A 23,097-nucleotide genomic window follows, 5' to 3' on the forward strand; every position below is an offset into this window, starting at 1 on the left:
ATTGAATAATGTGTCCCTGAACAAAGGGGGGGGTCAAAATCAACAGTAACAGTCAGTATCTGGTGTGGCCACCAGCTGCATTAAGTACTGCAGTGCATCTCCTATTCATGGACTGCACCAGATTTGCCAGTTCTTGCTGTGAGATGTTACCCCACTCTTCCACCAAGGCACCTGCAAGTTCCCGGATATTTCTGGGGGGAATGGCCATTGCCCTCACCCTCCGATCCAACAGGTCCCAGACGTGCTCAATGGGATTGAGTTCCGGGCTCTTCGCTGGTTATGGCAGAACACTGACATTCCTGTCTTGCAAGAAATCACTCACAAAACGAGCAGTATGGCTGGTGGTATTGTCATGCTGGAGGGTCATGTCAGGATGAGCCTGCAGGAAGGGTACCACATGAGGGAGGAGGATGTCTTCCCTGTAACGCACATCGTTGAGATTGCCTGCAATGACAACAAGCTCAGTCCGAGGATGCTGGTACACCGCCCCAGACCAATCGATCAGAGTACAGGCCTCGGTGTAACGTTCATTCCTTCGACTATAAACGCAAATCCGACCATCACCCCTGGTGAGACAAAACCGCGACTCGTCAGTGAAGAGCACTTTTTGCTCTAGTCCTTTTTGCTTTAGTCCTGTCTGGACCAGCGACGGTGGGTTTGTGCCCATAGGTGACATTGTTGCCGGTGATGTCTGGTGAGGACCTGCCTTACAACAGGCCTATAAGCCCTCAGTCCAGCCTCTCTCAACCTATTACGGACAGTCTGAGCCCTGATGGAGCTATTGTGCGTTCCTGGTGTAACTCGGGCAGTTGCTGTTGCCATCCTGTACCTGTCCCACAGGTGTGATGTTCGGATTTACTGATTCTGTGCAGGTGTTGTTACGTGAGGACGATCAGCTGTCCGTCCTGTCTCACTGTAGCGCTGTCTTAGGTGTCTCACAGTACAGACATTGCAACTTATTGCCCTGGCCACATCTGCAGTCCTCATGCCTCCTTGCAGCATGCCTAAGGCACGCTCACGCAGATGAGCCTGTTAGTGAAACCAATGGGCATCTTTCTTTGGTGTTTTTCAGAGTTAGTAGAAAGGCCTCTTTAGTGTCCTAAGTTGTCATAACTGTGACCTTAATTAGTGTGTTAGTGTCTTAACAACCGTTCCACAGGTGCATGTTCATTAATTGTTTATGGTTCATTGAACAAGCATGTGAAACAGTGTTTAAACCCTTTACAATGAAGATCTGTGAAGTTACTTGGATTTTTATGAATTATCTTTGAAACACAGCGTCCTGAAAAAGGGGCGTTTCTTTTTTTGCTGAGTTTACGCAGTGGCAATACCAAAATAAGTGATCTAATGATTCTGTCTCTTCGTAGCAAAATCTGCAAAGTTGAGATGGTTGTATGCCCAATATACATAACATTCTGTTTGTGGCAAGAATTTTGTATAATAATTTCAAGTTCCGAATCAGGTGTTGTTTTGCATAGCAGTTCATGAATCATGTGCCACGGAATTTACATATCGCAAATCTCAGTGTATTTTAGTATTTTCAAATACTTTCCAAGGGTATTTCCAAATACATAACAATATTAAACTACTTGTTCTTTAAATGTACAGTATGTGAAAGTAATTGAGATATTTGAAATAGTATTTGAACCCAGGTCTGGCACGCACGCACACACGCACACACACACACACACACACACACACACACACACACACACACACACACACACACACACACCACACACACACACACACACACACACACACACACACACACACACACACACACACACACACACACACACACACACACACACACACACACACACACACACACCAACCAAGGCCTTGTTACTTTTTAAAGTGTCCCCAGGCCTATTAGTGATACCAATATGGAGATTGTTTGCAAGCAAGGTTGCTTTGCTACACTGCACGTATCAATCACCTGCTAACCAACTGATAACCAACTGGTTAGCTATATTCGGCTAGTTAGCTACATAATCTACTGTAGCTAGTTACTGTATGCTTACTATGGCTACAGTGGCTTGTTTCTCTGGCTGCTACATTAGCTAAATTACTGTAAGAAGACTAGTTAGCCCAATAATGGCACTAGCCACCCTTGCTAGCTAGACAAAGCCTTTATAGTCTACTCCTACTCTAGCTATATTGTTTCTGTGCAGCTCTATGCCAACCGAAGGCCAAGACCTGAGTTCCCCTTATGTAACAAATCTGCTAAAAATACAACACTTTTATCATAAATCATGTTATCTTTTTTATCCTCGCAGAGAAATATGGATTCTATCCTAGAGTCATCACTACAGACCCTGGTTCAATTCCAGGCTTTATCACAACCGGCCGTGATTGGGAGTCCCATAGGGTGGCGCATTATTGGCCCAACGTTGTTCGGGTACGGCCGTCATTTCAAATATTATAAAACCGAGCACGCCCCCATTCTCATCGACGGGGCTGTAGTGAAGCAGGTTGAGAGCTTCAAGTTCCTTGGTGTCCACATCAACAACAAACTATCATGGTCCAAACACACCAAGACAGTCGCGTAGAGGGCACGACAAAGCCTATTCCCCTTCAGGTAACTAAAAAGATTTGGCATGGGTCCTGAGAGCCACAAAAGGTTCTACAGCTGCAACATCGAGAGCATCCTGAATGGTTGCATCACTGCCTGGTACGGCAATTGCTGACTGCAAGGCACTAGAGAGGGTAGCGCGTGCGGCCCAGTACATCACTGGGGCTAAACTGCCTGCCATCCAGGACCTCTACACCAGGCGGTGTCAGAGGAAGGCCCTAAAAATGATCAAGACCCCAGCCACCCCAGTCATAGACTTTTCTCTACTACCGCATGGCAAGCGGTACCGGAGTGCCAAGTCTAGGACAAAAGGCTTCTCAACAGTTTTTACCCCCAAACCATAAGACTCCTGAACAGGTAATCAAATGGCTACCCGGACTATATGTATTGTGTGCCTCCCCCCTTCCCAACCCCTCTTTTTTAGCCTGCTGCTACTCTCTGTTTATCATAAATGCATTGTCACTTTAACTATACATTCATGTACATACTACCTCAATTGGGCCGACCAATCAGTGCTCCCGCACATTGGCTACCTGGCTGTCTGCATTGTGTCCCACCCACCACCCGCCAACCCCTCTTTTTCGCTACTGCTACTTTCTGTTTATCATATATGCATAGTCACTAAAACCATATCTACATGTACATACTACCTCAATAGGCCTGACTAACCGGTGTCTGTATGTAGCCTCGCTACTTTTATAGCCTCGCTACTGTATATAGCCTGTCTTTTTACTGTTGTTTTACTTCTTTACCTACCTATTGTTCACCTAATACCTTTTTTGCACTATTGGTTAGAGCCTGTTAGTTAGCATTTCACTGCAAGGTCTGTTGTATTCAGCGCACGTGACAATTCAACTTTGATTTGATTTAAATAAGAATTTGTTCTTAATTAAGACAGTCGTGAGCCTCACAAATGAGCGGTTTAATACTTGGTTGGAAATAGTGTGTTTGAATGTAGAGTTTAACCATGGTAAAGGTGTATAGTGTGTTGGAACGTAGGGCTTGGGTGTGGTAAAGGGGTTTAGTCTGGGTTTGACTGCGAGTTTTTGGGCGATATCTTTGAGGTATGGCGGGACCTGCAAGTCTTTCCCCTGGTGTTTGACGCTGTGAAAGCGTCGCGGTGCATGTCGAATACTGAGCCTCCGCTGCACTCCATCCTTTTATGCTCCCTTTCTCTTTTTCTTTCTTTCCTTCTCACTCCTCTCTCCCTCCCTCTCTATCGGTCCCGCGCTTCTCTCGTCTTATCTCTTTCACACTCTCCTTGTCTTTTCTCTGTCATTCTCACTTTCTTTCTTTCTTTCTCTTTTGATCTCTCTGAGTTACTCCTCTCTATCCCTTCTCTCTATTCCCTCAGTGTATGATGAATGATCATTACATTACTCTGACTGTAAGCCTAACTTAATTAGATCACGGCCCCAGCCCCAGGATCTGCCCATCACTATCGTATAAATATAATATATAATATTATTGTCATGTAGATGTGATGGTATTTACTCCCAGCCACTGCTCTCCTGTCCTGTTGCTCCTCCTCCGTAGGCAGCTGATGACAGTGTCATCACAGTGAGAGTATGGGGAAGACGCACACACACGTTCTTGCGCACGTGGGGTGACTCAGGCTTTTAATGCCTAGCCACGTGGCTGTCATGATAACCCCCCCCCCCCTCCCATTGCTGAGGACCTGTATTAATGTGTTTGTGTGCGTGCACGTTAGCAACGTGAATGGCCACAGGGATGTTAGTGTTTTTTTGTCTGATTGTGCTAGAATGCAGATTTTTGTTGTGATGTCAATGTATGAATGGGGGAAGCGCAAAGAGAGGGATGGAGAGATGGGGGGAGGGCATCAGGGGAAAAATGTACTAGTGTGTGTCTAGAAGCAGAGGGTGGTGGACCATTGTGTCTGTTTGCCTTCGTGGGAGTCAGGGGAAACAGCAGGAGAGAAACACAATGTTCTAAAACACAACTAGTGCAGTCAGTCAGTCAGACAGACAGACAGACAGACAGACAGACAGACAGACAGACAGAGACAGACAGACAGACAGACAGACAGACAGACAGACAGACAGACAGACAGACAGACAGACAGACAGACAGACAGACAGACAGACAGACAGACAGACAGACAGACAGGAATAGTCCCAGCATTCCAGAACATGAACATTCTATCTTTCTTAATCTCCATGAGCATACTGTAGCTGCCATAAATACTCTGTAGTTGTCACGTTTTAGGGAAGACCCCGATGCAGACAGTGTCGAAGTAACAAAAGTGTATTACTGGAACAAGGGCAGGCAAAACGACAGGTCAAGGGCAGGCAGAGGGCAGTAATCCAGGGCGGTGTGACAAGGTACAGAACGGCAGGCAGGCTCAGGGTCAGGGCAGGCAGAATGGTCAAAACCAGGAAAACTATAAAAAGGGAACTATAGAAAAAGACAAGAGCAAGAGACAAAATTAACTGGCAACAGAAAAACAGAGAACACAGGCTTAAATACACTGGGGTTAATGGAGAAGATGGGCGACACCTGGAGGGGGGTAGAGACAAGCACAAAGACAGGTGAAACAGATCAGGGTGTGACAACATCAGTACAATAGAACAGTAGTACTCCAGGAGGAGTCACATCATTCAGGAACTGTGAGACAGGACATAGTCAAAGCCACGTCTACAGTAGACTAGAATCAACAGTGTGCTGACCTTTGTTTGGGTCCTGCCCTATTGTACAGGACCCCATTGCATGGTCCATGGCTCTGTGCATTTACTCCCCAATGGACTGGCTGTGTATCCCCCCTTCCCTCTTTCCTCCCTCACTCTTGCCATCCTCTGGGGGCCTGTTGTCCAGGGCTGGAGCAATGGAGCGTGGGGGATAGATGGAGGGTCAGGCGAATTAAAGGAGAAATCTCCAAACATGGAGAGAAGCCAGCAGGCTGATTGAGTCACACTATCTGAGATGGAGAGCTGGTGTTGCGTGGGTGGGATTTCATATTTTGGCAGGCATACTATTGGCTGTCCACCCACGTTTCTACGGGGGTCGATGAAATCACAGCCCCCACACAGTGGTTCAGTGCCCCACAGGGTCCGCTTTCAGCGGGGGTGGAGGGCCTTCTGTCCCGCCAGCGTTTATCTGCCTCAGAGTGCACCGCACTGGGGCAGCAGGGTTCTCACACACTCTCTCTCACCTCCCCACCACCATATGCCTTTAGAATAGACCGACTAAAGATAGATATGTAAAGGAACAAATATTAACAGTGCAATACGTTCAAATCACTCATGATGGAAGCCTTTCTGTACCAATTTGAAGATGATCTGATTTTGAAGTTATTTTCAATAGGAAGGATTGGCACTGCACTGTATATGAAACATAACGTTATTTCAACTTCTTTTTAGACATAAGATGGCATCTTTTCAACACATTGCTGGCTAGGCTACTCAAACTCTGATGACATTAATCTAAGTTCTTTCTAATTTTCCATTGTGAGATAGGAACCATGTATATCCAGTCTGGTCAGGCTTCCCACCGGGTGAATGATGAATACGCGCTGTGAAAAGGCTCAGCTAGCCGCGAGGCTGCCATAAGCGCTCATTTGGGGTATATTGCCATGATTCCTCTTCCTGTCTAGCGCTTGGCAACATTTTCACAGTAAGAACGGTGGAAATGATTGCTGATAACACGGATTGGCATTAACCTGCACAGTCCTCTACAGCCTCTGCCAGGGACCTTACAATGTTACCTCAACCCTTTCTGCCTGGTCGGACACATATTTAACCCTTTCGGTATTGGCCGGCTGCATTAGAACGGGCAAAACTCCATTTCAACGTCATCCGTTGCTAGGTAGATTTGTTAATCTAGCAGAATGGTTTTGCTGTACTGTAAATGAGATACAGGAGATTCAAATGATCTATATAGGATCTATATATATATATATATATACATATATATATATATATTTCTTAAGCATTGACGCTGAAAAATCATCTTGATATTTCTGTCGATGGAGAACTACTACAGATATCTTTCGATGATGATGAGGATTGTGCTGCTGCTGCTGAGGATGTGTGTATGTGAGATCAAATAAGTTAATTCTTCCCTTTGATACAGATTGCGGCTATCTCTCTGTTCTATCTTCTCGCTCGCTCTCTCTGATGGTGTGTCATTCTGTCTCTCAGCAGGCAGTTCTCTGTGGCTGGGCTCTGGTGCTCATATTTGGAAACTGTTGCTGCAGTGCCATGCATTTTTAATGGGGAAGGCCATTGTAGGGGTCTGTGCTGTGTGTGCGTGTGCATGTGTGTGTCAGAGACAGGAGAAAAAAGAAATAGCTCAATTATATTTAAGAATGTTGCTACACTAGTGATGTTATTCTCTTTCTGTGCTTTCTGATCTCTTGCCCAAGGAGTTCGCTCTTTTTCGAGTAGAATGTTTGTTTGATTAACCCTGTGTGGTCGGTGGCAGTGCAGCAGCACCTGTGTACAGAGGGGAGGGGTCAACTGGTAAGAACTCTCTATTTCTTAATTTCTTTCTTTCTGTCAGACGTGGATGTCCATTAATAAAGGCTGCCCCCCGCACCTCTCTGATTCAGAGGTTAAATGCGGAAGACACATTTCAGTTGAAGGCATTCAGTTGTACAACTGACTAGATATCCCCCTTTCCCTTCTCTCTCTCTCTCTCTCTCTCTCTCTATCTCTCTCTCTCTCTGAATATTCTCTCTCCTTCTACACCCCCCTCTGTGACTTCTGTTCACCCGCTCCTGTCTGCTGCACCTACAACGCCACCTGGCAGGAATCTGGCCCTGGGAGTGTGCACGTGTGTGTGCCTGGCGATTCACCATGTGTGACCTGACCACCCTGTGTGTACAGACATATGATCCTACAACCTGCTGTGTTGATATATACAGCATGTGTGCGTATATTGAATATATTTGTGTGAATGTATGCCTAACTCACTGACCCAATGTGTACTAAACAGTTGTCTATAGGATAGTCCACTATCCTCCAAGTGGGTGTGTTCCTTTGTTATTAACTAGTCCATCTTTGAGTAAGTGATGTGGAAGTGAACAAGTTGTTTGTTTTGTCCTCTTCTCCGGTGTCGCGTACATATCCGTGCCCCTGCCTACCACTCTGGTAACAGTGATGTGGTGGCTGATGTGATGTGAAGGCCTGGGCAGTGGGCACACTCTGTGAATCATGTAGAATAAGCTGCTACCTCTGGACCGCTCCCTCCCACAGGCATCTCTGTTCCAACGGGAACAGCAAAATGGAGAGTTTTGTCCCCCTGTCACTCCGCCTCCCTATACGACGGCTGGCCAATCAAACTGTCAGGATGGAGTTTTCTACGTGCAAGCCAGGCTAGAAGAAGGAAGGAGGATTGTGGGATTGGGCAGGGAGGGAGGGCAGAGGTGGAGGACATGGGCCCACGTTCAGACACTCAGACTAAATACTGTATGCATGCATTTACGCACACACGCATGCACTCACTCACGAATGCATGCAAGCACACACACACACACACACACACACACACACACACAAATGTGTGTAGTGATCCCTTGTGGTAGACTTGACTTGAGAAGAAGTGGTAGCTCTATGACAGGGTCAGATGGCTGACAAAACAGGGAGAGTGATGAAGAGAGGGAGAGAGGGAGGGGGGCTTAGTAACAGAAGGAGTTAGCGGTGGTTACTGTAGGTCTGTGTGCTGGGCATTGGGCGCTGGCCTGTCCGAGAGGGGCTGATTTACCCATGGCTTGTAGGCACTCCTCACACGACACACAGACACACACACACACGCATATAAATCAAATCAAATCAAATGTATTTATATAGCCCTTCGTACATCAGCTGATATCTTAAAGTGCTGTACAGAAGCCCAGCCTAAAACCCCAAACAGCAAGCAATGCACTGCGTTGAAGCACGTTGGCTAGGAAAAACTCCCTAGAAAGGCCAAAACCGAGGAAGAAACCTAGAGAGGAACCAGGCTCTTCTGGCTGTGCCGGGTGGAGATTATAACAGAACATGGCCAAGATGTTCAAATGTTCATAAATGACCATCACGGTCAAATAATAGGTCTGGGACAGGTAGCACGTCCGGTGAACAGGTCAGGATTCCATAGATGCAGGCAGAACAGTTGAAACTGGAGCAGCAGCATGGCCAGGTGGACTGGGGACAGCAAGGTGTCATCATGCCAGGTAGTCCTGAGGCATGGTCCTAGGGCTCAGGTCCTAGGGCTCAAGAAAGAGAGAATTAGAGAGAGCATACTTAAATTCACACAGGACACCGGATAAAACAGAAGTACTCCAGATATAACAAACTGACCCTAGCCCCCCGACACATAAACTACTGCAGCATAAATACTGGAGGCTGAGACAGAAGGGGTCAGGAGACACTGTGGCCCCATCCAATGATACCCCCGGACAGGACCAAACAGGAAGGATATAACCCCACCCACTTTGCCAAAGCACAGCCCCCACACCACTAGAGGGATATCTTCAACCACCAACTTACCATCCTGAGACAAGGCCGAGTATAGCCCACAAAGATCTCCACCACGGCACAACCCAAGATGGGGCGCCAACCTAGACAGGAAGATCACGTCAGTGACTCAACCCACTCAAGTGACGCACCCCTCCTAGGGACGGCATGAAAGAGCACCAGTAAGCCAGTGACTCAGCCCCTGTAATAGGGTCAGAGGCAGAGAATCCCAGTGGAAAGAGGGGAACCGGCCAGGCAGAGACAGGGCTGTTCGTTGCTCCAGAGCCTTTCCGTTCACCTTCACACTCCTGGGCCAGACTACACTCAATCATATGACCCACTGAAGAGATGAGTCTTCAGTAAAGACTTAAAGGTTGAGACCGAGTTTGCGTCTCTCACATGAATAGGCAGACCATTCCATAAAAATGGAGCTCTATAGGAGAAAGCCCTGCCTGCTTAGAAATTCTAGGGACAATTAGGAGGCCTGCATCTTGTGACAGTAGCGTACTTGTAGGTATGTACGGCAGGACCAAATCAGAGAGATAGGTAGGAGCAAGCCTGTGTAATGCTTTGTAGGTTAGCAGTAAAACCTTGATATCAGCCCTTGCCATGACAGGAAGCCAGTGTAGGGAGGCTAGCACTGGAGCATGGATACATTTTTCTGCATCATTTTTGGACAGAAGTTTCTGATGTTTGCAATGTTACATAGATGGAAAAAAGCTGTCCTTGAAACAGTCTTGATATGTTCGTCAAAGGAGTGATCAGGGTCCAGAGTAACGCCGAGGTCCTTCACAGTTTTATTTGAGACGACTGTACAACCATTAAGATTAATTGTCAGATTCAACAGACAATCTCTTTGTTTCTTGGGACCTAGAACAAGCATCTCTGTTTTGTCCGAGTTTAAAAGTAGAAAGTTTGCAGGTATCCACTTCCTTATGTCTGAAACACATGCTTCTAGCAAGGGCAATTTTGGGGCTTCACCATGTTTCATTGAAATGTACAGCTGTGTGTCATCTGCATAGCAGTGAAAGTTAACATTATGTTTTCGAATGACATCCCCAAGAGGTAAAATATATGGGGAAAACAATAGTGGTCCTAAAACGTAACCTTGAGGAACACCCCGAAATGTACAGTTGATTTGTCAGAGTACAAACCATTCACAGAGACAAACTGATATCCTTCCGACAGATAAGATCTAAACCAGGCCAGAACTTGTCCGTGTAGACCAATTTGGTTTTCCAATCTTTCCAAAAGAATGTGGTGATTGATGGTATCAAAAGCAGCACTAAGGTCTAGGAGCACGAGGACAGATGTATAGCCTCGGTCTGATGCCATTAAAAGGTAATTTACCACCTTCACAAGTGCAGTCTCAGTGCTATGATGGTGTCTAAAACCAGACTGAAGCATTTTGTATACATTGTTTGTCTTCAGGAAGGCAGTGAGTTGCTGCGCAACAGCCTTTTCTAACATTTTTGAGAGGAATGGAAGATTCGATATAGGCCGATATTTTTAAATATTTTCTAGGTCAATGTTTGGCTTTTTCAAAAGAGGCTTTATTACTGCCACTTTTAGTGAGTTTGGTACACATCCGGTGGATAGAGAGCCGTTTATTATGTTCAACATAGGAGGGCCAAGCACAGGAAGCAGCTCTTTCAGTAGTTTAGTTGGAATAGGGTCCAGTATGCAGCTTGAAGGTTTAGAGGCCATGATTATTTTCATCGTTGTGTCAAGAGATATAGTACGAAAACACTTGAGTGTCTCTCTTGATCCTATGTCCAGGCAGAGTTGTGCAGACTCAGGAATACTGAGCTTTGAAGATATACACGCACACACGCACGCACGCAGAGGAACAAGAGCAATCCTCTTGTCTTATATAACCACAATGAAGGATGTACTTACTCCTCCCCTCGATGATGATGTGTGTGGCAGGGTCAGGGGTGTCTTCGTGCGGTTGTCTCGGAGGGGTGTGGCCATATCTCTGTTTGTGTACAGTGCATGTGCAATGTCTAGGGTCTTTGTGCCCCATGTTAGTGAAGCATCTGTGTTAGTTTCGCATGGTAGTGACTATGGCGATGCATGGGGATTTGTGTCTGGTTTTGCTCTTATGCTTTTCCACGTGTGACATCACGACACTCACCACACTAGACACCCGTTTTTATTTATTTTCTCTCCACCTGGCCCTACTTTACTGCATCTCTTATCTTTCTTACCTTCCTCTATCTCTTCCTCTGTCTCTTTTACTCTGTTTGTTTTTCTGTGCTCTATCTATCCTGCTCTCTCTCCCTCCCTCCTCCCCTGTTGCGTATGTCATGTGTGTCATACTGATACGGTACAAGTATTAACAAAGACACTGTCTCTAATTCCATGTGATCTAATGTCTCATAGCAGACAGATCATATAGTCTACACACTGTATGTAAATGATCTAAGCTACACACACGCACATCTACCCACACACACCCACACACACTTGTGGATGACAGATGGACATGCGTGTTATACTGTCGTTTAATGGAAACTGCCGAGGATGTGTGTCTATGTAAGCGTGTATGCGTGTGCATTTGTCTCTAGGTGTGTGTGCTCTCTATTATTCCCCCATTCAGGGAGAATGACTTCCTCTCTAAAGTACTGAATCACTTAAGTCAATCTATTGCATCACCTGAGTTAATCAACACTCACCCACACAGCTAAACAAACACATAAACACACACACTCTCTCTCTCTTTTTCCGGTTCTTAGTTGTCTGCTCCACTCACATCACATCCTCTGACATACCAACAAGATCTCATAGTTTCCCTTTCGAAATTCGATGTATTATGGATTATTTTTTATGCGTTAATTCCACCTGGTTACAGTGTTTAAACAGGAAGAACTCAAAGGTTAACAGTTTAGGCATGAATTCTAAGTGGTTAAGGTTAGGGCGATGATTTGGGGAAGGCTTAAAACAAAATTATGAAAGAGGACATGCTAGGTATCATCAGTATTCATGCTATTCTGACGGCTTACTAGAGCATTGTGAAGTGCCGTAGCGTAGTGGTTTAAGCAGCGTGCTCCAGCTCAGATCCTCATGAGTTTTTGTTGTTGTTGTGAGCCCCGAGGAAGGCATAGATTGACGTACTCAGGACCTTTTCAAACGTCCCAATTCCTCCTCTATTTCTAGTGACCCGCCTGGACATACACATACAAGGGTTGTTTTAGGGAAGACTTGTGCGTGTATGTTTGTGTGAAAGGCAGGGCTTCTGAGAATTGTCTGCCTTTTGTGCATGGGCATGTGTGTGAGGGCGTGGGTGGGTGGGGAGGGATTAGAGAGAGCAGAGGGGAGAACAACCCCTTTCTGTGTTAATAAGGGGTTTCAAGGTGTACTTGTCTGATAAAACAAACATACTTTCTCACGCACAAACACACACATGTTGATTTCTCACTCGATTAAGTGGCGGATAAGTATCACTGTGCAGTGGTAAACAGCTGTGGTCTTTGTATCCTATCTATCTGTCTCTTTGTTGGATGCTTTTATAAGGGGGATGAGCGTTGAATTGCCCGGTACAATGGAGCGAATGGAATAGTACCAAAAGTGTAAACTTGTCCCACCCGTGAGTGTTTGCAGAGCGTCTCTAGGGTGTTCGGAAAGCATTTATGAGTAATTGTTATAGCCTTCGTGGTGTTAACAGAACATTTCTGAAGCGTTCCTCACCTCGTCTCGGTGAGGTGTTGCTGTAGCAGGTCTGACACTAGTCGTTAGCTTAGTCATGCTGCCCCTAGCTCCCCACAGCCAGGTGCTCTTTCTCTCTCTCTCTCGCTGTCTGTCCTTATGTTGGACGAAGCACTGAAAGGGATTATGGGTCAGCGGCCGTCCCCTCCTGTGGCACTGCCTGTGGAAGGAAGCGTTTGATACGGAGGCCAGAGAGAGGGAAGGGAGAGAAGGATGAGAGGAGGAGAGAGAAGGCACGGACCTGCTGTCAGCTCTTTGCGGTTGACTTACTACTTTATATGCCAGCAACCTTTCTCTCTTTCTTTCACTGTCTTTTGGGGGACAGTGGTGTGAGATGGCAAGCTATAGGGACAGTGTCCTGAACTACTCACTACTTAAGCATCTTGTTTTAGCGGAGATACTGAATGGGATGGCGGAGGAAATGGTTGGAGTAGGAGGAGGTTGTCTCGTGCACCCCCCTGATTTTAAACGTCATCCAGCCCTATTAAAAGGCTTTCCTCTCCCTCCTCCTTCTCCGCCTCCTCCTGTTTAACAGTGTTAAATATTAACCCAGCTGAATGCATGCGCTGTTTCCCCGTTTGCCCCATCCATTATTTAGCAGCCAGGCAGGGAGCCAGTCACATTAATTTAGTCAAACAGAGGCCTGTGTCCTCCTTTGTATCCCTCTCTTCTTGCCCATCTCCTTTTCTCATTCTCCACACCCCTTTTGTCTTTTCCGTGTTGCTTTACCTCTCTGTGTCTGTTTTTCTCTTGAACTCCCTGTCTTTCTAGCTCTCTCTTGTTCTGCCAAGCCTTCCCCATCCCGCCCTCCTCTTTCTCTTTCCGTCAGACCCGAATAGCAATGGATTGGATATGCAAGGGCTGCATCTCAATGCGGTGTGCATTTGGTCGGGACCGTCAGTTCACACTTGTCCCTTCTCCAGTGTGTTTGAATATTGGAATCGATCCAGTGTTCAGAAAAAGTTTGAGTGCACCCCTCTGCTGGTCCCTTCGGCCTTTAGAGCTGGATAGGTCGGTATCATATCACTTTATTCCACCTGAAAGCTGGCCCGATCGGATTTCTGATTGGCCGTGTTTATTTGTTCAAAGTGAGTCCATTCAATATGGGAAATCCAATGAGAGCAGCTGAGGGAGGCAGCAAGTGAGCGTGTAGGGGGAGACTGCAGAGGATCAGGTTGCTCTGCTATAGGTATGTGTGCAGAGGCATTACTGCTATAGTGTACAGTATAGAAAGAGGAACTAGCTCAAATGTTATCGATAGCTATTAGGTTTCACTACATATTAGTGGCAACCATAGTGACCATACCACAACACATAGGTGTACTATACCATAACATGATACATTGTCTAGGGATTCAACTGGTAAAATTGTAAGTGCAGACTAACTGTACCAAGCTTAGGATAAAAGCAGAGCTTTAAATCACAAAGGGAGAGGTTTTATAGTGACGGTGTGATATTTGAACAGGTTTTGAAATCATGCTCTTATTGGTCAGAAGGGTCTGAGTGTACCACTGTGGATGGTACTGCCCTGGTACAACGTGTAAAGCGCCAAGCCTCATCCTAAGGTTAAAGGCCAATGCAGCCGTTTTTAGATTAATATCAACACATTTCTGGGTAAAAATGAAATACCTTATTGTAATAGTAAAAAAAAAAGAGGTTTGGAACTCTCTTTGTTATTGGTCTATTAACTAATTTACCACTATGCAAGCCGAACCTCCAGATTAGAAGGTGCTGTGTATATTGTATTTCCAACCAGCAACTATCAGGAAATAACACTAACCACATGTGTTCGCACTTCTAAAGTGTTAGTTTCATTAGCTGTTGTAAAATATAATACAGAACACAGGAAGAACAGAATTCTGACTGTACTGGGCCTTAAAATGGATGTTGCCTAAACCCACCTATGAATCTAGAGTGGACCAACTGGATGTCCTCCGTTTTTTACTCTGTCTTTGTCTCTATTTTTCTCACGCCTTTCATTTTCTCTCTTTCTCTCTTTTTTACCCCACCTTATTTCTATGCATCACACTTTATTTTTGACGGATTCAGCCACAAGAGATTCTGCTGATTCGCCTTTTCACCATTTTCTCTTCTTTCTCTTGCTCTCCCCCGCTCTCCATCTCTCTCTCTCTCTCCCTTTCTCCCTTTCTCTCTATCCATCTCACTGTCACTGCAAGCTGGATTGTCCCACTAACATTAGACAAATGTTGAGGTTATTAACACTCTACTACTTGCCAGGAACCAAATACACTGCAATGCTGCTGCAGTGGGGAGACTTATTACTGCGCACCATGCATGCGTGCTGGCTACACCTGGCCACATCCCAAACCAATCCCTAGCCCATACCGCTAGATCATTGTTGATCTACTGCGTGTAACCATATTGCCTATGGCTGTCCACAGCTTCCAGGACTGTAAAGGGAGCCAGTAAGGGCCTATAAGGTAGGGGATGGTTAGCGGTATCCTTGGGACATCCCTACCCTAAACCCTAACACTAAACTTAACCCCAACCTTAACCATAACCCTTACCTAACCCTAAACATTACCTTAACCATTTTAAAATGTAAACTTCAATGGGGTAGGGACGCCACAAGACTATCAGATAACAAGGACTGTAAGGGATAGGGGTGGATTTGGGAGTGAGACATTACATTACAGTATTCAGACCCCTTCCCTTGTTCCACATTTTGTTATGTTACAGGCTTATTCTAAAATATATTAAATAAAAAATGTTTCTCATCGATATACACATAGAGTTCAAAACAGTTTTTTTTTTATTTGTGCAAATCTATAAAAAAAAAAAAAAACAGAAATAGCTTATTTACATACATATTCAGACCCTTTGCTATGAGACTTGATATTGAGCTCAGGTGTACCTATTTCCATTGATAATTCTTAGATGTTTCTACAACTTGATTGGAGTCCACCTGTGGTAAATTAAATTGATTGGACATGATTTGGAAAGGCACACACCTGTCTATATAAGGGTCCACAGTTGACAATGCATGTCAGAGAAAAAAACCAAGCCATGAGGTAGAGGGAATTGTCCGTAGTGCCCCCCAAGAAAAGGATTGTGTTGAGGCATATATCTGGGGAAGGGTAAATAAATGTTTCTGCAGCATTGAATGTCCCTAAGAACAAATTGATGAAGTTTGGAACCACCAAGACTCTTCCTAGAGCCCGGTGGTCACTCTGACAGAGCTCCAGAATTCCTGTGGAGATGGGAGAACCTTCCAGAAGAACAACCATCTCTGCAGCACTCCACCAATCAGGCCTTTATGGTAGAGTGGCCAGACGGAAACCTCTCCTCAGTAAAAGGAACATGACAACCCGCTTGGAGTATAAATATTATTGGTGATTAATTGTTCAGCTGTATCATGTCTTGGGGGTCGGGCACCACAAAATAATATTTATAGAGCTGTTATCTTCCGCATAAACTCTTAAAGACCTAGTAATATTTTACATCAATAGCAGTCAATATCCATCGTCATCTTAATTCAATGTCACACCCTGACCAAACAAAACATAGAACATACAAAGCAAACTATGGTCAGGGTGTGACATTGAATTAAGATGACGATGTGTGATCTGAGTGGGCATTCTATGTTGTGTGTCTAGTTTGTCTGTTTCTGTGTTTGGCCTGATATGGTTCTCAATCAGAGGCAGGTGTTAGTCATTGTCTCTGATTGGGAACCATATTTAGGTAGCCTGTTTGGTGTTGGGTTTTGTGGGTGATTGTCTCCTGTGTCAGTGTTTGTGCCACACGGGACTGTTTCGGGTTTACACGGTTGTTGGTTTTGTAGTTTATTCATGTATAGTTTTCTTATAAAAAATAAACATGAATTTCAACCACGCTGCATTTTGGTCCTCCGATCCTTCTCGCCTCTCCTCTTCGGAAGAAGAGGAGGAAATCCCTGACAGAATCACCCAACCACAACAGGACCAAGCGGCGTGGTAACGGGCAACAGCAACAGCGGCGCAAAGAGGAATGGACATGGGACGATGTATTGGACGGCAAGGGTTGCTACACATGGGAGGAGATCCTGGCGGGAAAGATTGCCTTCCATGGGAACAGGTGGAGGCAGCTAGGAGAGCAGAGGCAGCCGGAGAGAGGAGCCGGCGATATGAGGGAACACGGCTGGCAAGGAAGCCCGAGAGGCAGCCCCAAAAATGTATTGGGCGGGGCACACAGGAAGTATGGCGAAGCCAGGTAGGAGACCTGAGCCAACTTCCTGTGCTTACCGGAGGGCGAGAGAGACCGGGCAGGCACCGTGTTATGCTGTGGAGCGCACAGTCTCCCCAGGGCGGGTGCATAGCCCGGTGCGGTACATACCAGCTCCGCGTATCGGCCGGGCTAGAGTGGGCATCGAGCAGAGTGCCATGAAGCCGGCTCTACGCATCTGGTCTCCAGTGCGTCTCCTTGGGCCGGCTTACATGGCACCAGCCTTGCGCATGGTGTCCCCGGTTCGCCTGCATAGCCCAGTGCGGGCTATTCCACTAGCAGGGCGACCAGGAGCATTCAACCAGGTAAGGTTGGGCAGGCTCGGTGCTCAAGAGCTCCAGTGCGCCTGCACGGTCCGGTCTATCCGGTACCACCTCCACGCACCAGCCCTCCGGTGGCAGCCCCCCGCACCAGGCTGTCTCTCCGTCTCATCCTTACAGGTGCTCCCGCCTGTCCAGCGCTGCCGGAGCCTTCCTCCTCTCCAGCGCTGCCGGAGTCTCCCGCCTCTCCAGCGCTGCCTGAGCTTTCCAGCGCCGCCAATGCCGCCAGTCTGCCCAGCACCGCCAGTGCCGCCAGTCTGCAAGGAGCCGCCAGTGCCACCAGTCTGCAAGGAGCCGCCTGTGCCGCCAGTCTGCAAGGAGCCGCCAGTGCCGCCAGTCTGCAAGTAGCCGCCAGTGCTGCCAGTCTGCAAGGAGCCGCCAGTGCCGCCAGTCTGCAAGGAGCCGCCAGTGCCGCCAGTCTGCAAGGAGCCGCCAGTGCCGCCAGTCAGCCCGGAGGCGCCAGAGCCCCTCAGCCCAGAGGCGCCAGAGCCCCTCAGCCCAGATGCGCCAGAGCCCCTCAGCCCAGAGGCGCCAGAGCCCCCGCCCCTCTGTCCCGAGCTGCCCGTCTGTCCCGAGCTGCCCCTCTGTCCAGTGGGTTCATTTAGAAGGGTCGCCGTGGTTAGGAGGCCACGGAAGCGGACAATGGAGCGGACTAAGACTATGGTGAAGTGGGGGCCACGTCCAGCACCAGCACCTTCGGAAGAAGAGGAGGAAATCCCTGACATTCAATCTCATCTGAAAGTTGTAAATTATTTTATCTGAACGAACCCAGGCTAACAAGTTGAATCAGCAATTCAAAATTGGGTTTATTTATTTACTAAATACCTAACTAATCACACAGAATTACACATACACACAATTAATCATAACTTTATTACAAATTACGTCATAAAGGAAAACGTCCCTAGCGGGTATTACAGGAATGACAGCTTGTTACACAAAAGAAAAGGGGCTGGGTTGAGTGAAGGAGCGGGAAGACTGAGGAACAAAGGGAAGAAGCTGGACTATCATAAATACAGTCTTATGCATTCTAAATTACCACCCATTTGGAAAAGGAAAATGCAATAAATATTTACTCTGAGCTGCGCTTCAGTAGGTTGGTGGTAGATGGAAGGCCGTGTTGCCCATCACATTTCATCCCATCACAAATAATTTAATATTCAAACATTTAAATTGAACAACAATTCCATGTGAATCCGATAACTCTGATGTGTAGACTTTCCACTGTAGAGTTTATGTCATTTTATCATTGATGAGAATGTCTCAGATGACAACCGAATTGACATCATATTCATTAAGTACCACCGCATATGTTCAATTGTTCGGATTACCAGAATATAGTTAATTTCCCCCCACCTACTGATGTTCCCAGAATCTCTATGTTAACCAAGGGTTTTGCAAATGTAACCTCAGTAGGGTAGAGAGAGGAAAAAGGGGGGAAGAGGTATTTATGACTGTCATAAACCTACCCCCCAGGCCAACGTCATGACACATCCTTGGGTAGGCGGAGGGAGTCTGGAAGGGCATCTAGGAATCTTTGGGTTGTCCAAGAATTTATAGCACGGCTTTTGATGATCCTTGGTTGGGGTCTGAGCAGATTATTTGTTGCGATTGCAAACGTAATAAAATGGTGGTCCGATAGTCCAGGATTATGAGGAAAAACACTAAGATCCACGGGACAAAACTAGGTCCAGAGTATGACTGTGGCAGTGAGTAGGTCCAGAGACATGTTGGACTAAACCCATTGAGTAAATGATGGCTCTGAAAGCCTTTTAGAGTGCGTCTGTGGACTTTTCCATGTGAATATTAAAGTCACCAAAAATGTGAATTATTATCTGCCATGACTACAAGGTCCGATAGGAATTCAGGGAACTCAGTGAGGAACGCTGTATATGGCCCAGGAAGCCTGTAAACAGTAGCTATAAAAAGTGATTGAGTAGGCTGCATAGATTTCAAGACTGGAAGCTCAAAAGACGAAAACTTTTTTTTGTTTTTTTTGTAAATTGACATTTGCTATCATAAATGTTAGCAACACCGCCGCCTTTGCGGGATGCGGTAACTAGTGTAACCAGGAGGAGAGGCCTCATTTAAAACAGTAAATTCATCAGGCTTAAGCCATGTTTCAGTCAGGCCAATCACATCAAGATAATGATCAGTGATTAGTTAATTGACTATAACTGCCTTCGAAGTGAGGGATCTAACATTAAGTAGCCCTATTTTGAGATGTGAGGTATCACAATCTCTTTCAATAATGGCAGGAATGGGGTCTTTATTCCAGTGAGATTGCTAAATCGGACACCGGCATGTTTAGTTTTGCCCAACCTAGGTTGAGGCACAGACATGGTCTCAGTGGGGATAGCTGAGCTGACTACACTGACTGTGTAGACTCCACTAATCTGACTCCACTAATCTGGCAGGCTGTCTAACAGCCTGCTGCCTAGCCTGCACCCTATCTCATTGTGGAGCTGGAGGAGTTAGAGCCCTGTCTATGTTTGTAGATAAGATGAGAGCACCCCTCCAGCAAGGATGGAGTCTGCCACTCCTCTACAGGCCAGGCTTGGTCCTGTTTGTGTGTGAGTCCCAGAAAGACTGCCAATTATCTACAAATTATATATTTTGGGAGGGGCAGCAAACAGTTTACAACCAGCGATTGAGTTGTGTGACTCTGCTGTAGAGCTCATCAATCCCCCTAACTGGTAGGAGGCCAGAGACAATTACTCGATGCCGACACATCTTTCTAGCTGATTTATACGCTGAAGCTATGTTGCACTTGGTGACCTCTGACTGTTTCATCCTAACATCGTTGGTACTGACGTGGATAACAATATCCCTATACTCTCACATTTGCCAGTTTTAGCTTTAGCCAACACCATCTTCAGATTAGCCTTAACGTTGGTAGCCCTGCCCCCTGTCTGATTGCTGGATGATTTGTTTTAAGTCTAATACTGCGGGTGATGAAGTCGCCAATGACTAGGGCTTTCAATTTGTCAGAGCTAATGGTGGGAGGCTTCGGGGTCTCAGACCCCGTAACGGGAGGAGTAGAGACCAGAGAAGGCTCGACCTCTGAATCCGACTCGCTGCTTAATGGGGAGAACTGGTTGAAAGTTTCTGTTGGCTGAATCAGCGACACCGATTGAGCATTCCTACAGCATTTCCTTCCAGAAACCATGAGAAAGATGTCCGGCTGCGGGGACTGTGCGGGGGGATTTATACTACTATCTGTACTTACTGGTGGCACAGACGCTGTTTCATCCTTTCCAAACACTTAAATGACCCTGGCCTAACAATTGAATCTAAAGCTGGACTTGCAGCACAGCTATCCTCGCCGTAAGTACAGCGACTGCAATTAGAAGGCATCATGTTAACCTTTCTGATCTCCCCATCCCGGATCCGGGATCGTGAATACAGACTCAAGCTCATTACCATAACGCAACGTTAACTATTCATGAAAATCGCAAATGAAATGAAATAAATATGCCATCTCTCAAGCTTAGCCTTTTGTAAACAACACTGTCATCTCAGATTTTCAAAATATGCTTCTCAACCATAGGAAAACAATCATTTGTGTAAAAGTAGCTAGCTAGCGTAGCATTTAGCGTTAGCATTAGCGTTAGCATCCAGCACGCAACATTTCAACAAAAACATAAAAGCCTTCAAATAAAATCATTTACCTTTGAAGAACTTCAGATGTTTTCAATGAGGAGACTCTCAGTTAGATAGCAGATGCTCAGTTTTTCCAAAAAGATTCTTTGTGTATTAGAAATAGCTCCGTTTTGTACATCACATTTGGCTACCAAAAAAACCCGAAAATTCAGTCCTCAAACGCGAACTTTTTTCCAAATTAACTCCATAATATCGACTGAAAACATGGCAAACGTTGTTTAGAATCAATCCTCAAGGTGTTTTTCACATATCTCTTCGATGATATATCGTTCGTGGAAGCATGGTTTCCCCTCTCAATCAAATGGAAAAATACTTGCACATGGCTTTGCGCACCAGTTTCGACGCAGGACACCAGGCGGACACTTGGAAAATGTAGTCTCTTATGGTCAATCTTCCAATGATATGCCTACAAATACGTCACAATGCTGCCGACATCTTGGGGAAACGGCAGGAGGTCTAAGCTTATTCCTGTCGCATTCACAGCCATATAAGGAGACATTAGAAAACAGAGCTTCAGAAATTCTGCTCATTTCCTGTTTGACGTATCATCTTGGTTTCGCCTGTAGAATGAGTTCTGGGGCACTTACAGACAAAATCTTTGCAGATTCTAAAACTTCAGAGTGTTTTCTTTCCAAAACTGTCAAGAATATGCATAGTCGAGCATCTTTTCGTGACAAAATATCGCGCTTAAAACGGGAACGTTTTTTATCCAAAAATGAAATAGCGCCCCTAGAGATGTTACTACTTAGCTTCGGCTGGTGGAGGTCCTGATGAACCACGTCCAGTGAAGAAGTTGAATGAAAAAAGTTGAGCGAGGGAAAAACAAAAAATATGAACTGTAATTAAAAAGTAAAAACCGTAAAGTTGGCAGGTAGCAAAGTTAGGTTAGCAACAAAACACACAGCAGCACGTAAACAAGTCTACAAGTTGTGACCTGAAATTACGTTTAGCACTGATCAGACCTACCACTGTTGTGTCGTCAGCAAACTTAATGATGGTGTTGGAGTCATGTTTGGCCACGTAGTCGTGGGTGAATTGTTTTAAGTCTAATACTGCAGGTGATGAGCTTTGTGGGAACTATGGTGTTGAACGCTGAGCTGTAGTCAATAAACAGCATTCTCAAATAGGTGTTCCTTTTGTCCAAGTGGGAAAGGGCAGTGTGTAGTGCTATTGAGATTGCGTCATCTGTGGATCTGTTGGGGTGGTATGCAAATTGTTGATGTGAGCCATGACCAGCCTTTCAAAGCACTTCATGGCTACCGACGTGAGTGCTATGGGGTGGTAATCATTTAGGCAGGTTACCTTCACTTCCTTCGGCACAGGGACTATGGTGGTTTGCTTGAAACATGTAGGTATTACAGACTAGGTCAGGGAGAGGATGAAAATGTCAGTGAATACACTTGCCAGTTGGTCCGTGCATGCTTTGAGTACACGTCCTGGTTATCCATCTGGCCCTGTGGCTTTGTGAATGTTGACCTCTTTAAAGGTCTTGCTCACATCAGCTACCAAGAGCATTATCACACAGTCATTAGAACAGCTGGTGCTCTCATGCATGCTTCAGTGTTGCTTGCCTCGAAGCGAGCATAAAAGGCATTTAGCTTGTCTAATAGGCTCACATCACTGGGCAGCTCGCAGCTGGGTTTCCCTTTGTGGTCTTATAATAGTTTTCAAGCCCTGCCACATCCGACTAGCGTCAGAGCCAGTGTAGTTGGATTCAATCTTAATCCTGTATTGATGCTTTGCCTGCTTGATGGTTCGTAGTAGTTCGACGTAGTTCAGGATTTCTTGTTAGCGTCCAGATTAGTGTCCTGATCCTTGAAAGAGGCAGCTATAGCCTTTAGCTCAATGTGGATGTTGCCTGTAATCCATGGCTTCTTCGTGGGATATGTACACAGGGTCACTGTTGGGACAACGTCGTCGATGCTCTTATTGATGAAGCCGATGACTGAGGTGGTATACTCCTCAATGCCATTGGATGAATCCCAGAACATATTCCAGTCTGTGCTAGCAAGAGAGTCCTGTAGTTTAGCATCCGCGTCATCTGACCACTTCGGTATTGAGCGAGTCACTGGTACTTCCTGTTTTAGTTTTGGCTTGTAAGCAAGAATCAGAAGGTTGGAATTATGATCAAATTTGCCAAATGGAGGGTGAGGTA

The 23,097-nt window shown here is 45.9% G+C and overlaps 1 protein-coding gene across 2 annotated transcripts in view; it reads left to right on the forward strand.

The window, feature by feature from the left end:
• The window catches only part of stxbp5a (syntaxin binding protein 5a (tomosyn)), a 159,983-nt gene that overhangs the window by 25,913 nt on the left and 110,973 nt on the right, over positions 1–23,097 (forward strand). The gene's annotated exons all lie outside the window — the stretch shown is intronic.

This window comes from Oncorhynchus mykiss, chromosome 8, assembly GCF_057628025.1.
Source record: "Oncorhynchus mykiss isolate SJ-2025 chromosome 8, ASM5762802v1, whole genome shotgun sequence".
NCBI classification, from domain to species: domain Eukaryota; kingdom Metazoa; phylum Chordata; class Actinopteri; order Salmoniformes; family Salmonidae; genus Oncorhynchus; species Oncorhynchus mykiss.